The sequence below is a fragment of the Strigops habroptila genome, chromosome 7 (genome assembly GCF_004027225.2).
Source record: "Strigops habroptila isolate Jane chromosome 7, bStrHab1.2.pri, whole genome shotgun sequence".
Classification (NCBI taxonomy): domain Eukaryota; kingdom Metazoa; phylum Chordata; class Aves; order Psittaciformes; family Psittacidae; genus Strigops; species Strigops habroptila.
The window spans coordinates 17,176,011-17,191,138 of record NC_044283.2 but is presented as its reverse complement, the minus strand read 5'-3'; positions in this window follow the sequence as shown (position 1 = coordinate 17,191,138).

Genomic DNA, 15,128 nt, shown 5'->3' with positions numbered 1-15,128 from the left:
GTCTGAAAATAAAACCTTAGCATCAAAACTGGTTATCAGGCCTTCTTTCTTCAAAAATGTAGAAAGTAGACAAACATTATTATTATGAGCTTGTTCAATAAAACAGGATTTTGCATTATGTTGTCACTTTAGCTCACCAAAGAATTTAAAATTAGTTTAATTCATGCTGAAATACTTTTCTGAGTCAAGGCCTAGTGGATAATCCATAATTCACAGATATAGTGAAAGGTTAGGCCTTTGAGGTCATCTTAATCTCCGGACTTTCAAATTTCACACAAAAACTTTACTTATAAGACATAGCAGTATGTTAAGTATACGGAAGAGTACTTCTTTATACAGTTTATAATAAATTCACTTCTCCATGTACTGTATTCACTAGAAATTCATATTCTCCTCATAAACCCTGTAATAATTTTTTTTACATCTGATTTCAAATGCTGTGATATTTTTTGTAATAATAAATGTTGTTCAAAAGGGATTGTGAATATGTTGATCACCAAAAGCATCTCATGGGAGCTTCTATAACAACGAACAAAAGACCTTCTGGCTTCTCACACAAAAGTGAGGAGAATGTATCTTTAATATCTGTGTCTACTGTCCATTTTTCACGAAACATAGCAACTTGGTTAGCTTCATGAAAGATTTTTTTTTCCATCATATACAGAAAAATCCAACTTGCTATGTGTTTGGGTTTAGTGGCAGCTAGTATATCCATTAATTAGGAAATTTAAGAGTGTATTATTTTGAAATACAGTGCAATGCTGCTTTTAATATTCTTTCTTCAACTCCTTCCTCAAATTAAAAATTTTGAATAACTTCAATATTGTCCTAGATAAAATGTTAAGTTAGTGTCTCAGTCCAGTACCACCACTGATTTTTTTACCAAATTTAACTCCTTATATATTTCAGTCCCCTATTACCCAACTGACACAGCTGCACTGCTAAATTTGGCTTGGAAATAGAGATCTGCAAGTTGAATTTCACTTCAAGCTCTGCTGATGGATCTCTTCCTTTCTCCTGTGCTTATAAGTTGCTTATATTGTCCATGCGATTAGAGTATCCGTCTGCCTTATAGTCTTCAGCTTATTTATCCTCACAGTCCTGCAGAGAGATTTTCTTGCACAAAGAAATGCAGAACAGAGGAATCGAACAATAGTCTAAGGTCACAACAGTGACCCTTCACTACAGTGGAGGGAAATGGTATCTAACTCTGCCTTCTGTATTACTGAAGGCTAACATTATTATTATTATACTGTTTTAGCATTCTCTCTTTGGTTTCTGTATACCATTCTTAATTTAACTCCTGAAACTTTACAGTCTTTACTTTTCCTTTCTTCATCTCAATTTTACACACTCCATCTGGCAATCTGCCCTGCCTCTGAAACCAGAACTCTTCTTGCCTCAGTGTGCACTTGGCTTAATTCTTTGCTGTAACTAAAAGAGCCTGCCATTCCTTTCCCTTGTTCTGGATAGCAATTTTTTGAAGGTCTAAATACAGCTCTGGTTTGTTCCAAAGTGTTACTTGCTTTTCACAAGATACCATTTCACTTCAAGACAGGTTGTAAGAGGACCCTATTTAATAAAGATCAGTAGCAAGAAGGCTGTTTTAGAAGAGCATTTAGGTTATTCTTCACACACCAGGAGAAGAAAAGGAATAAAAGACTCCTTTCTTTCTAAAAATCTTCAACTCTAACCCATGTAATATGCAACAGTAATCTGGATGGCCATACACTCAAGGAGATTTAGTATGTTTCTAGCCGTTTTGGAGATCAGTGTTGCAGTGGTGTCATGACCATCTGCACTGGTGCAATGCAGGGGAAAGTGCACTACCTTTGGGGTGGCCAGGTGAAATGACAACCCACAGGAGGCAACAACATGAACAAAGGCATCAACAAATCTGATGATGAGCTGATGATGAGCTGATGATGAGAGGCAAGTTTCCAGTTCACATGTTAGGGAGTGTATTTTAGTGAGTAGATGAATAGTTCAAACTGCAGCATTGAGGGGGAAGTATCTTCTGGCTTAACCCAGATCTGCTGGAGCCAGAATAATTTCTCTGGCCATGCCCTTATTGGACGCACAGGGAAGAACAGCTATGAATCTCTGAACACTGAAATACAAAAATGCTCCCAGCATTTGGGAATTTCAGGCTTAATTGTGTTCTTATCAATGCACAAACTACATTTAGCTAAAAGCTGATTTTTTAGAATCACAGTCTCCTTTCCCATGATACCCCTCCGTTATAAACTCTGAAGCTGTGTGTGCTCTGTGCTAGAATAGTTACCTATGCTCAGATAAGCCATTTTTATGAACTGTGGGATGGAGAAAAAATGCCTATGGCAATTCATAAAGGAACTCTCATGGTCAGAATTTATCGGAACTTGGGTGAAATTGCAATCTCTACTGACTGGAATTTAAATAGAAAAAAAGACTGAATCAAGCACAACCTTAATAAATATTTCAGAAATGTGGTCCTATACATTCAAGTCTACTCAGAAAAATAAAATTTCTGTTCTTATTCAGGTATAGACTTTCAAAATAAATAAATATATTACTGATAATATATTCTGGTAAGTTTTTCTAGAAAGGATAAGGACCAAATGAGATTCTGGACTTCTAGGTCATTAGATTAGACGGAAAACATTTTTTAGTTAAACAGCATTATAGGATTAGATGTTAAAGTATAGAACTACCAGAAACATTGTTTATTTAAAGTGGTTTGTATTTCTTTTAATAATGGGATATTACTGTAGCAAACTCACTTCATAATTCTATGGTTCTAGACTTCAAAAATATCCTACAGCTATCTACAACAAATTAGTCCTCTGAGTTTATTGATTAAATTTATTTATATTGCGTAGGTCCACTGAGGTTCAACCATCTCATCTGTGTGGCTGGAAAAGAGTTCAAGGAAGAATCAAAAACTATATCTTTGTAAACATTTGAAAGTGTAGTGTATGAACAAATCATAAGCTTTTGAACAGAAAAAGTGGTCATTATTAAAACCTAGGCTACAGGTATTTATTTTACTATATAGACATTATTCTTACAAATCAGATATACAGGAAGGGCAATTAAAAACACTTAAAATTATTTTTTTCTTAGACTTTCACATATAGCAGTAGTGTTTGGCCTTCCCTACTTTTGCAATGCTGAACACTTTTGCACAACTAGGTGCAGTAATTTGTTTGGGTCAGTGACTTCTTTCCTCACACTCATCACAAGATTAAGAAAACAATAGTCAGATCATTCATCAAAGTCTGGTGGACATGGAAGAGCCACTTATTTTCTTTATTCTTTCTACACGTAAGTTCTGAGTAATTTAAATACTAGTAAAAAAGGAGATTGTCTGAAGGACTGAAGATAAGCAAGACAGGACGACTTGGGGTTTAGAAAGAAAAAGAAAATGGCAGGGCTACTTCAGATCTTCTAACAATTCTAGAATAAAAACCTAACAGTGGAATAGGATGCTAGCAAATTTTGCTGTTTGCTCCTATGTATGGATTTTTTTCCCCTTAATGGCTATTTATGCTTCTTTTATTTATTTATTCCTTTCCATTACTTTCCTACTCATCTTCTTCCAACAAAGTTTCTCTCTGTCTTTTGCTATTCTTCTTGGGATTCCTAATTCCTCTACCTTCTGCTTTCAAATCCTGCTCTGAGTTTCCTGAAATTCTCCTTCTTTTTTCTTCCTTTTTTATTTTTTTTCTTAAGATTTTGAAAAATTGTGCCATTGCATCTTCTCCCTTGTTTTCATAAGGATAAGCTAAGGCCAGAGGCAGAGCTCTTTCTTACAAAAACTTTTGAAAACTTGGTAAAAGGGTAAATGGTTTTCCCAGTGAAGTCCAATCATTGCCAGAGCAAATATAACTGACAGACAAAAAAACTGTAGAGACCATATATCCTTTTACATTTTGTAAGTCTCATCTAAATCCATATGGTTAGATGTTCTGAAGCCTATGAAGAGGACCTACATCTCCTTGTTGATCTGTCCTCATTAAAGAAGTGCAAATGTATTTATATCAACAAAACTAGGTGACCATTAACAAAAGAATGTTTCTTCCTAACCTTTCTTTCTCTAATAGTATAGTTATCCAGACATAAATTAATATTCTAAAGAAAACAGTCAAAATATTCAATATGCCTGGGTTTGGGTTGGGTTTTTTTTTTCATAGTTGTGTTGTTAGAAGGCTTGCATGTAGTTGATATTTATCAAATATTTTTTTTTATCACTTCTGAGAGGTTTCCATGAACTTTGTATCTCAAACTGAGCTTCCAGGCATAACTATATCAAGCTAAAAAAATATATAACCTAAGAAATGAAATGCATTGACTTGGGTATTTAGGTAATATTGTTATTATGGACAAATTATAACTAAATATGTGATTATACTTTATGTTCAAACAAGTGTAAATTACAGACACTTTATCAATTCTCCAGTCCAATGCAACAAGGAAAAACCAGTTTTTACACAGTCATCCTTACTGGTTTTGCTGAACTAATATTTGCCTACATTTTTTATAATAGGACTGTGTGGTAGGCGGATATGTACATATGACTAAATACACATGGTAGTTTATATTATGCAAATACTGAAGAAACAAACAAATCCTATAAAAATGAACAAGGTGGCTATGAAGCAGGAAGTGAAGCAAACTGGAAGGAGAAAACTCTAGTTATAACAAAGGAAAATAAATTGTCAATGAGCGTATACATATTGTTATCTTTTCTCCTGATCTCCATTTAGTAAGTTGCTAATATAATAGAGATCCCAAGATTAAATGGAATATGTCTTGTTTAATATGTTTTGTTAATTTTCCACAGTAAATTTATATGTACAAAATTAAACAGATCAGACTGGATAGGTTTAGTTAGTCCAAGTACTGATTCAGGAACATCAGCTGCCAAAGGCACTAGGCACAGAGGAATCCTTCTAATGCATTTACATATAGTTTATATCCATTAACTGATTAGATGAAATATCAGAAGACCCCAAGGTACCTGTCTTCAAGCAGAACCATCAAGCATATTTGCATACAGAATGTCATTTTAAAAGACAGGCAAGCTGATCTCTGGTTGCTGCATAGTTGGGTAGAAGAAACCCAGGATAAAATAGAGGAACTGAGAAGAGCAGGGACTAAAGGATCCCATGATAGGAGCACTCCCTGAAAAAGTTGTCACCAGCTCTCAAATCCAGCACATTCTAAACACAAAGATCAGTCCTGGGAACCATCAGCAAACTGATTTCACAACAGCCTGAATTATGTAGAGGTAGTCCTGATTCTAGCTGTAGGCTACAATCTCTTTTCTTGAACCCAGCTCACTGCACCCGAATGGGAGCCAGTTCAACATGCCCAGAACTGCCCAGAACAAGGTTTTCCAGCATACCTCCTGGATGGAAAAATATTTCTTTTTTCCCTTTTTTTTTTTTACCTCTCCCATCTGTGGTTAACACTTTCCAGATTCACCTGTTAAGTCCTGCTGAAGAAACCTTTCTCATTTTTATGCTCCAGTCACTCTGGTGGAGACCTTCAAAATGATTTCAACATGTAATTAATTTCTCTGATAATCTTTCAGCAGGCATGAAAAGATAACACATTCAATATATCTAACACAGGTGCATGGCTAAGAGCAACCACCCTTGCCATGCCTACGAAGTTGACTGCAGTGCATCATAATACCTTTATTGTACCTGCTAATTTACTGGCAGATCAACATAAATGTGAATGAGACAGGAGATCAGCTGGTCATGTTTCTGAGAAAAATTGAAGTTTACAAATCACTTGGGATTTCAGCAACCGACCTCAGCGCAGTACAGCTCACTGGAAGACAAGAGGGCACTCATTAGTTGGCACTACTCAGTAAATACTGAAAAAGTATTTCATACACATATCCTCAAATTTATAACACTACCTTCATGATATCTGCAAAATTTTTGAGAGATGTTTATGCTTTTGGTTTTTTTTTTATTTGTAAAGATTTGTGCATAGAGCAATGTGTCCAGAAAGATTCATGACTGCAAATGTGCAGGAAGTTTCAGGCTAATACTTTTCAAATTTGTCTGTTTAGAAGCAAAAGTTATAACATATGCAAAAAAAAAAAAAAAGTATGCTCAATTTTAGCAGATTGTGAAAGATGATCAAATACACAATTTAGAAAAGCAATTTATGAACAATAAACACGATTAAATTTCTTCTGAGCTGATAAAGAAATAAAAGGGGAAGGGAGGTGGTGTGTAGAAATCCAGACATTAAATTTCAACAAAACACATTACTGTGGTGGGGAAGGGTCTTCATTTCTATCCAGTTGTCACATCTGACAAGCCAGATTCTTGTTTTTTGAACAATTTTTTTGAAGTTCAGCTCCAAACAGTTACTTTTGGAGCTGAAGGGGAAAAAAAGTGGAGAAGTAAATTGGTCTTTTGGAGTTGAAGGCTTCCAGCACCTATGGGCCATAAGCAAACTGGGCCATGTTATTTAGTGGCTGGACTCAGGAAATGAACAGTTTAAAATACCATGTTAAGACTCATCAAGATCTTAAAAATATTTCTCACGCTGCTGCTGACATTTCAAGTACATAAATTCCACTGCTACTGAAGTCCAAATGTCATGCCAGTAAACTTGCAGCTTTCCATCAGCTAATATTCTTAGGTACCTAATTCTCTTCCTACGCAGTGTATGGAAAAAGAATCCGACTCCCAGCTGTCCTGCTGGAGAAAAAGACAAGTGAAGGCAAGATATTGATAAACCAAATCCCAATACTGCTTTATTTTTTACATAAGGATTTAAGGTTACTGCTTTTTTGTTCATATGTCTGAAGATTTGTCTAAAGGGTTTTTGAGTTTGCTTTGTAATAATTAGGGTATTTATTTTAATTATATGCAATTTTACAGCTTTTATGAATAATTCTCACCACTGCAACCTTCACGTCAACATTGATTTGACTGTCTACATTTCCAGAAGTTGTTTCATTCTCCAAATACTATAAACGCACACTCATGGATTTACTTTTCTACCCCTTTTGAAAGGTTCATTTTTATGTTTGTTTTTGACAGAAGCAATACATTTTTAAGCACCAAATCTCAGTTTGATAATAGTGCATAAAGTAAATTCACATGAATTGACCTACAGACATTAATTAAGCACAGACAATTTTAGTAAACATAAAAAATCCCTTTGGCTTAGTGTGGCCTAAGTGAAACAGTTCAACATACACCCACCTAAACAAGAGCATGTGAGAGATACATTCAGGATTACGGACCTCTTTCCATTTCCTCTGCCTTTCTCCCTTAGCTGATAGCTCTTGCAGGATATGCTAACGTTGCCATCATTACATAGCCCCTGACTGCCTTCAGGGAACTAAAAACATCAGCTGGAGTAAAAGATTTCTCTCTGAAAGACCATTTGAGAGGTCACCTGAGAGTAACAAACAGAACTCCACTGTGTTTTCTGACTTGCAGTACTTGCGAGCTTATGAAAGAACCACGGAGATGTACAGCAGGGTATAGCTGAGCCATAGCATTTCCATTAGAAAACGCAGGGGGGTCTAGGGAGTTAAAATTCAAGGGCTGAATAGAAGTCAGTCAAAGCTGTGAGAGAGGGGCCAGGAAAGGAAAAGGCATCTGGAGCTGGGCTGGCTTCCAAGGGCAAAGCAGTAGTGATTGATGATTAACAAGAAGACTAATATAGTATCTTCATATTTGTGTGAGGATTTTTCTATAGGGTATTAATTAACTCTTTATTGTGTATGGAATCTGCATGTTAAAAAAAGCCTAGGAAGCATTAGGTTATTATTCATTAGACATTGGACACTTTCCCAGGTTGTTATCGGGTGATGATTCTTCAGCATTCTCCCAAACACCAGATGTACTCCTAAAAGGCAAGATGTCAGTAACATTGGCAAAATGCCCTGCCCAGAAGTTGTCAGCATTTCAGTGCTGGGCATGAGGGATCCTTCCTGCAGTGTAACATATTGGTGCCTGGGAGCCAGTTACCTGCCCTCTCGTTAGCACAAGGGCACTCACTAGCAGTGTCGACACTAGACAGTAATCAACATGACAGGGGACTGCCTGGGGGATACATGCCATTGACAAGGTGCCCTTCCTCACCAACAGTTTGCAACCACTGGGTGATCCAATGAGTGTGGTAGGGGCAACCTCTGGCTTCAGATTGCCTAGAGACATTCTTGTTCCTGTTTTAGAACATACCAAGTATGATATCTCAAGACATTGCCTTGAACATGCTGTACTTTCTTCTTATAAATGCTTCTTCAAAAATATTAATCGAAGTATCTCTCAGTAGTGATTAATGAGAAGACTCCTTCACAGTAACGCAGTGTGTTCGATTCATTTGTAAGCATAACATCTCCTCATATCTTCATTTGACTTTAACAATGGTGTATTTCCAATAAGGATTGTATTGTAAGCAAAAAGACATTTCCAATTAAATGTAAATTTGGAGACCAGAATCACAGAATCATAGAATGGGTAGGGTTGGAAAGGACCTTAAGATCATCTAGTTCCAACCCCACTGCCACAGGCAGGGACACCTTCCTTTATACCAGGTTGCCCAAGGCCCTCTCCAACCTGGCATTGAACACTGCCAGGGATGGGCCATTCACAACATCCTTGGGCAACCTGTTCCAGTGCCTCACCACCCTTACTGTAAAGAAGTTCTTCCTTACATCTAACCTGAACTTCCCCTGTTTAAGTTTAAACCCATTACCCCTTGTCCTATTGCTACAGTCACTAATGAAGAGTCCCTCTCCTGCATCCTTGTAGGCCCCCTTCAGATACTGGAAGGCTGCTAAGAGGAGGTGCTATATATTTCTAAATTCATTTGTAAAAGACACACTCTATGTTCTACAGACACTAATGAATTTGATCCTACTTTGCCTCGACAAGTTTACAAAAAAAAAAAGTGAATATTCTGCACTGAAACTTTTTCCTTGGATATATTCACAGTCACCCCTAGCTGGTGCTGCGGGATGAAGTGAATAGAACAGTATTCATAACATAGTGCCATTGCAATGGATTTGTAAACACTCTCCTAGCATTACAATGCTGTCAGCAAAATGGATTTATAGCATATTGGAATGTAAGACACCAGAACAAACACTTACGGCATTCAGATAAGTTTCAAATGATTCACATTTTGCAGTGTTTGAGATGCTCTGCCAAATTCTTTTCCACGTTACCTGTACTCTCCTATTTTAGATTCAGCTCAGAAAGGTCTTCTGTGTGTTCTTTATATCCTCTTCTGTTTCAAAACAGACATAGGCTAAAGCATTCACTGAATTACATCCAATATTTTATGGAAAAGAAATAGTTCTGCTTTGTGGTTACGCGACCCTTCCAAAGAGGAGTTTTCAGTTTTAAGGCTTTTATTTATTTATTCATTCATTCATTTATTTTTAATCCGGGAGAATGAAAACAAACAAACCAAAATATCCTATGTTTGCAAGTGTGGCTCTGGCTAATGCAATATGTGGCCTTTCACATATCACTTTGCATAAAAGTTACTGATGGCTTTCCTAAAGCCAGGAAGAAGGGCTGGCCCTGCAGGATTGTTGTTTTAGTGGAAGCCTCCCTGCAGAACACCTTTCCCAGGAAAATAAATGCTTAAGTAAATCACTGTCTTTTACAGGATGAACTTTATACCCAAAACTCAAGTGGATTTGAAATTTGCTTGAAGCAAATATAATTCAAAACTTGAAGGTATAATTAAATAGCTTTGGTTGGGATGAAAGTGCTTTCATGGTAATTCTACTATTAATGAATTTTACTAACCCTGAAGATTTTTACATCAGAGCTGGGTCAGCTGGTTCAGTTGGGATAATTTCTTTTCACTTATTTTCTTATTTGTTCTGTCAGGTGGAAGAAACTGTATAGAAAACCTTATATGCTTATTATTTCAAGAAAATTGTTGACATTCAGAACACTTTCTAAATTTAATAGATATCTCCACAATTGGCATTCATTCACAATGTCTTTTGAGGGTACTGCATTCACAACAGCACAAAATTGAAAATGACTCTTGCTGGTATGGAATCATAACACATGATGTAATGACATTCAGAAAATACTCATTAGGAAAGGAAATGGCAGAAGAGATATGTTATGCTGTATCTTGTTTTTCGTGGTTATATTTAGCCTTTTACCAAACATTGTATTTGAAGGTGGGGAGGAAAAAAAAAAAAGCTTACAAAGCAACTGATTTCCATGATGAAATTGATCAAACACTAATAGATCACTGACAGATGTGGTATAAAACAAACAGGATCAAGTGAAATAGCTGGATTGAGGATGTATAGTAGATCAATGGTAGAAGTAAAAACAGAACCCAGTACAAAATGGGGTGCCTGGCAGTTTCACAGTTGTCTTCTTTACCTGGAATTTCGCTTTAATAATCTAACATTGAAATTCAATTTGGATGACTTAATATTCTGCTAGCCTTCAGCAAGAGATAGTCAGAAACAGTAAGATTTCTGCCTTTGAGCGCCAGCTGTCTTTTAGAGGGTAAGTTTAGAGGGTAACCTGGAAGGAGAATTTGATCCATAATGAGAGTTTCTGAGCCCTGTTTTTTTTAGGGAGCATTACACCACCTCCGTGAACAGTAATTATAGTCAAGTAGAAAGCCTCCTGCCTGCTCTGCATCTCAGGGAAACTACACCTTATTCTAAGAAAATTTAATTCTATTGCCTCTCTTTTCTGTCAGGAAGATAGCTTCTTGAACCTCTTAAGCTCAACAGAGAAAATACAGTAGTATAACCAGAAAGGTTTGCCAATGATGTTCTGATAATTTTACATTGGTTTATTAGCAAGGTTGCATCTTGTTCTGCCTTTGAGACACTTAAATAAACTGTACAGATGAAGATTTTGGTTGGTTTTTTTTCTCTCTTTTAAAAGAACAGCATTAAAAAAGGACAATGTAAATTAGTTTCATAAAATGAAGGCATATTTTTACATATTTGTAGATTTATACTCCAATTCTTCTGTTTAACCACTGAAACTAATTTCCTTATTTTAAAGACAGGTAAACTGGGAGTTTAATTTCAATCTGGGAATCAGTTTTCCAGTCTTCCATGACAATTTCTGGAGATTTTGCAAAAATATTTGTTTCTAAATTTTACCATCCTAAACTATGAAAAATCATCACATCTTATTATCTTTAATGTCTATGACAAAATTAAGTTATGCTGCTTTTCTGAATACAAATGACTATATGTGTGTGTGCGTGTATGAGCATCTGTGTATGTACATATTAGGCACTGACTGTATCTAATTGTTCTCAGAGAAATGGAAACTGCACCTGTAGCAGGTGCAGTTTCACTTTTGTATGTGATACCATGATTTTCACATAATAAAGAGAGATACCTTGACATATTTCCATTTTAAGCAGTGGCAGCTCTAGGGCTTTTTTAGCTGCTGGGGATCTCAACTGAAAGTTTTTGGAGCAGAGGTATGTGTCTGTGTGTGTGTGTTTATAACACAAAGGAAGTTTAAGAAAACAGTACTGTAAAAATCAAGGACAGTATATGCTATTAATTATCAAGAAAAATACCAAGAATATACTGACAACATAAAGCATTTCATCTTTATACACTGGAAAAGAGGAGAAAATGGCCAATAACTAAAATACTGCTTTTTGCAGTGCCACAGGACAGTGTACAGTGTTGAGGAAATCTGGAGAGATCCCTTGTGTGCCAGTACTTTCTGTTCAGAGCTGAACGGTGGGTGAAGGTACTGTTTGTCCACCCATTGCTGGTATGGCTATGAAGGACACTGAAAGTGAAAAGTATGGATAAATGCTGTAAATAATAATTATCGTTCTGTTATCTGGCATGATAGAATTTCAATTATATAATGCTGTACTTCCAGTAAACTGGACACTGCTGGCTGGACAGCGAGCTTTTGTTTGCTTTTCTGAAAGAATTAGGATTTCTGAAATTAATATTTTGTGAGAATAGTCTCCAATCTTAGCAATGGGTTCTTTAATCTCAGAACATATTTAGTGAAGTACCATGCACAGACTGTTTCAAGCAGGATATCAGGTCAATTCAGAAGTGAAGGTGCTGAGCCAATTGCTTGAGAAGGCTAAGTTCAAGCCATTGCTATGCGACCTTAGATAAGTCATCAGTCCTCTGGGTCCCATTTCCTCATCTCATCAAATAGGAATAAGTGGTTTTATTCTGTCTCACAGGGAAATTTGGTAGCTAAATACATAAGGAATGGTTGAGGGAACTATAATAATAGGTGACACGTAAGTACATAATGCTTCAGTAGGGAAATAGAAGTGTTAGCACTAATGAGTACTGTGCTAAAGTAATGATTGTTTGGGGTTAATGTACCTACTTCATGTCTTTTTCAGTGGAAAAAGAACTGAGTAATGTTATAGTGACAAAGTTCTGTTTTAAATTCTATGTGCCCAAGGCTTAAACTGTGAAATTACTGTAGCCACGTCTGTAGTGCATTTAACCTGAAAAAAGTCACTGAATATCTGCTGTTCTAAAATAATGTTTCAGAATTTACATGGATGTAACAGGATTTACACGATGCCATTGATGTCCAACTTTTAATACCCACTTTTGATTTCACAAATGTTCATATACTGTTACTTTTGGTTCGTTTGAACTAGATTAGACAGGACTGAAAAATGCTTAATTGTGTGTATGTTAGTCACAAAGCTTGTGTTTCTGTGCTTCGCTATTTGCTTCACCTCTTTTTCACCTCTTCCCAACATTTTAGATTTTAAATATTTTGCTGAAGAATAGCGTTTTGCCAATTTTAACGAGGTGAGGATCTGACCATTTTCTCTTTTGCTCAGCTCTCTAAATCTCCCTGAATCTTTTTAGGCACTCTGTTGAGGACAACATCCTGGGTGCAGAGGCATGTGTCCTTCTGGTTCCTGTTACACAAGGTTCTCAAGTAAGGGTAAGTCATTTAAAAGCAGCCGCCATATAGGACATTAAAAGAACTCCATAAATCTAAATGAACAAAAACCCCAACATCACGCGTATTCACAGATTTTCTCTAAGGACAAAACAAGCCATAAGCTGTTCTCTATCCCTGTTTGTGTGCTATATTCCAAATTGCATTTAAAAAGTATTTTACTCTGGTACTAAGGATATGTTTGTGGGAAAGCAAATTTTGTGGACAGAAAACATTGCAGCACCTGAATGGTCTAATAATATATATCCAGAGAGCAATGTGCTACCAGGAACTTTACCTCTAGAACTTTTTTCTCAATGTGTGATATAATGATGCCATTGCATTAAAAGTGCCACTACCTACATATTAAGTCAAAATTGTCTCTGTCCCTGTTGTTATGGAAGACACCAAAACTGCAATGAAGAGAGACAATTAGGAAAAGCATTATACTGACATACTCTTTTTTCTAATACAGGTTGTATTCATGCTAACATGGTTTAAAGTAAATATATTTTAATTCTTAAGGGCATCAGTCAATTTTTCAAACAAAAGTTTTTATTGAGAAAAGTAAGTAATAAAGAGCATTCTTTTCATTGAAAATTAATTTTGCTTTAAAAAATAAAAAAAAAAACCCATTGAAAATGACAAAGAGCTTTTCTGTATTTTTTAAGTCTTCTGCTTTTGCTGAAAACATGGAAAAAAAACAATTAATGAAGTAAGAATTTAAATTTTTACTGCATTTTTAACTTTTTCATATCGAAGAAAGTAAGCAAGTAAGAATGTGGGAAGGGAAGTGTTCCTCACTATTATAAATTTATGGCTAAACAGACTATGCTACCAGGCACAGAAAACTGTATACATGTACATAACCAGAAGTGCAAGAGATTAAGAAAATTTTCATGTAACAAAACCTTACAACAAGGTTATAGAATTGCCTTCCAAAGGAGTGGGCTTATTACTCTGAAATGTTGAAAGAAGATGAGAAAGGAAACAAATTAACTTGAGATTACAGTACCTTCCTCCCCCTCTGTGACAAGATGGATGGGATGACCTAATATGCCTTCTGCATCTCTCAATTCAATTACACTGACATGAACTGTCCCCCTGAGGTAGATTACTGTCTTCTCATAGCCATTTTACTTTCCAAATAATTTCTCTGATACACCCTGGAAAGGTTTTAAAGCCTCTGAAGCGGAGACACCAGGACTGCAAATTCAAGGAACTTGTTTTCTGGGCAGCAGCCAGATTTGATTCCTGGTAATTTTTCAGCGACTCTGGCTCTTGAGAATTGTTTTCACCAAATCAACTTGTGCTGCTAACAGCTTTCTGTTCTGTACCATAGTCAGCATGTTGTCTAAACAGACTATTATCCCAAGCCCTTGCTCACAGAAGGCTGCTGCCATGGAGCTGACAAGAGGCCAAATGGTAGGCTGGAGAACTGCCAAAGTTCTCCTTCCCAGCAAAGGCTGGAGGCACCTTTGACATTTTTTCACTAGCAGGATAGTAAGACATCCTTCAGGTCTAATCTCACCATGCAGTTGTCCCACGTTGAGGTATCTCTTAGGAGATGGAGCCCTTCATCTTACAATGCATGTATAGTACTCCAGCATTCAGTCCTTTCAGATTTATCAGAGATTAATAATCCTTCCTCTGTCCTTTTGGACATCAGGAAAAAATTGCTTGCAAATGTTGTTTGAGCTGAGATAATTTTTACTGCTACTTGCTTTCGCATAAGGGAAATCACCATTTCTTTGTACAAAATATCTGTTTGAACTATGGGAAGGGATCTGGGAAGTGAGAAAGTATCTGCCAAATCTCTCAAAGTTGAAATCGTGAACTTTAAATTTTACCAAGGTCTTTGTTTTTGTGTACTCAGCTGTTGAAACATCATTCACCTTTCTCCTTGGTCACCCATATTCTGGATGTCATGAAAAGAAGTGTGAAAAGAAGTGTGGTTCTCTCTCTTCACTCTGCTCTCATGAGACTCCACCTGGAGTACTGTGTTCAGCTCTGGGATGTGGACCTGCTCAAGCAAGTCCAGAGGAGGCGTACAAAGCTGATCAGAGGGCTGGAGCGCCTCTCTTGTGATGACAAGCTGAAGGAGTTCAGGTTGTTCAGCCTGGAGAAGAGAAGACTTTGGGGAGACCTTAGAGCAGCATAACAGTACCTAAAGGAGGTCTACAAGAAATCTGGAGAGGG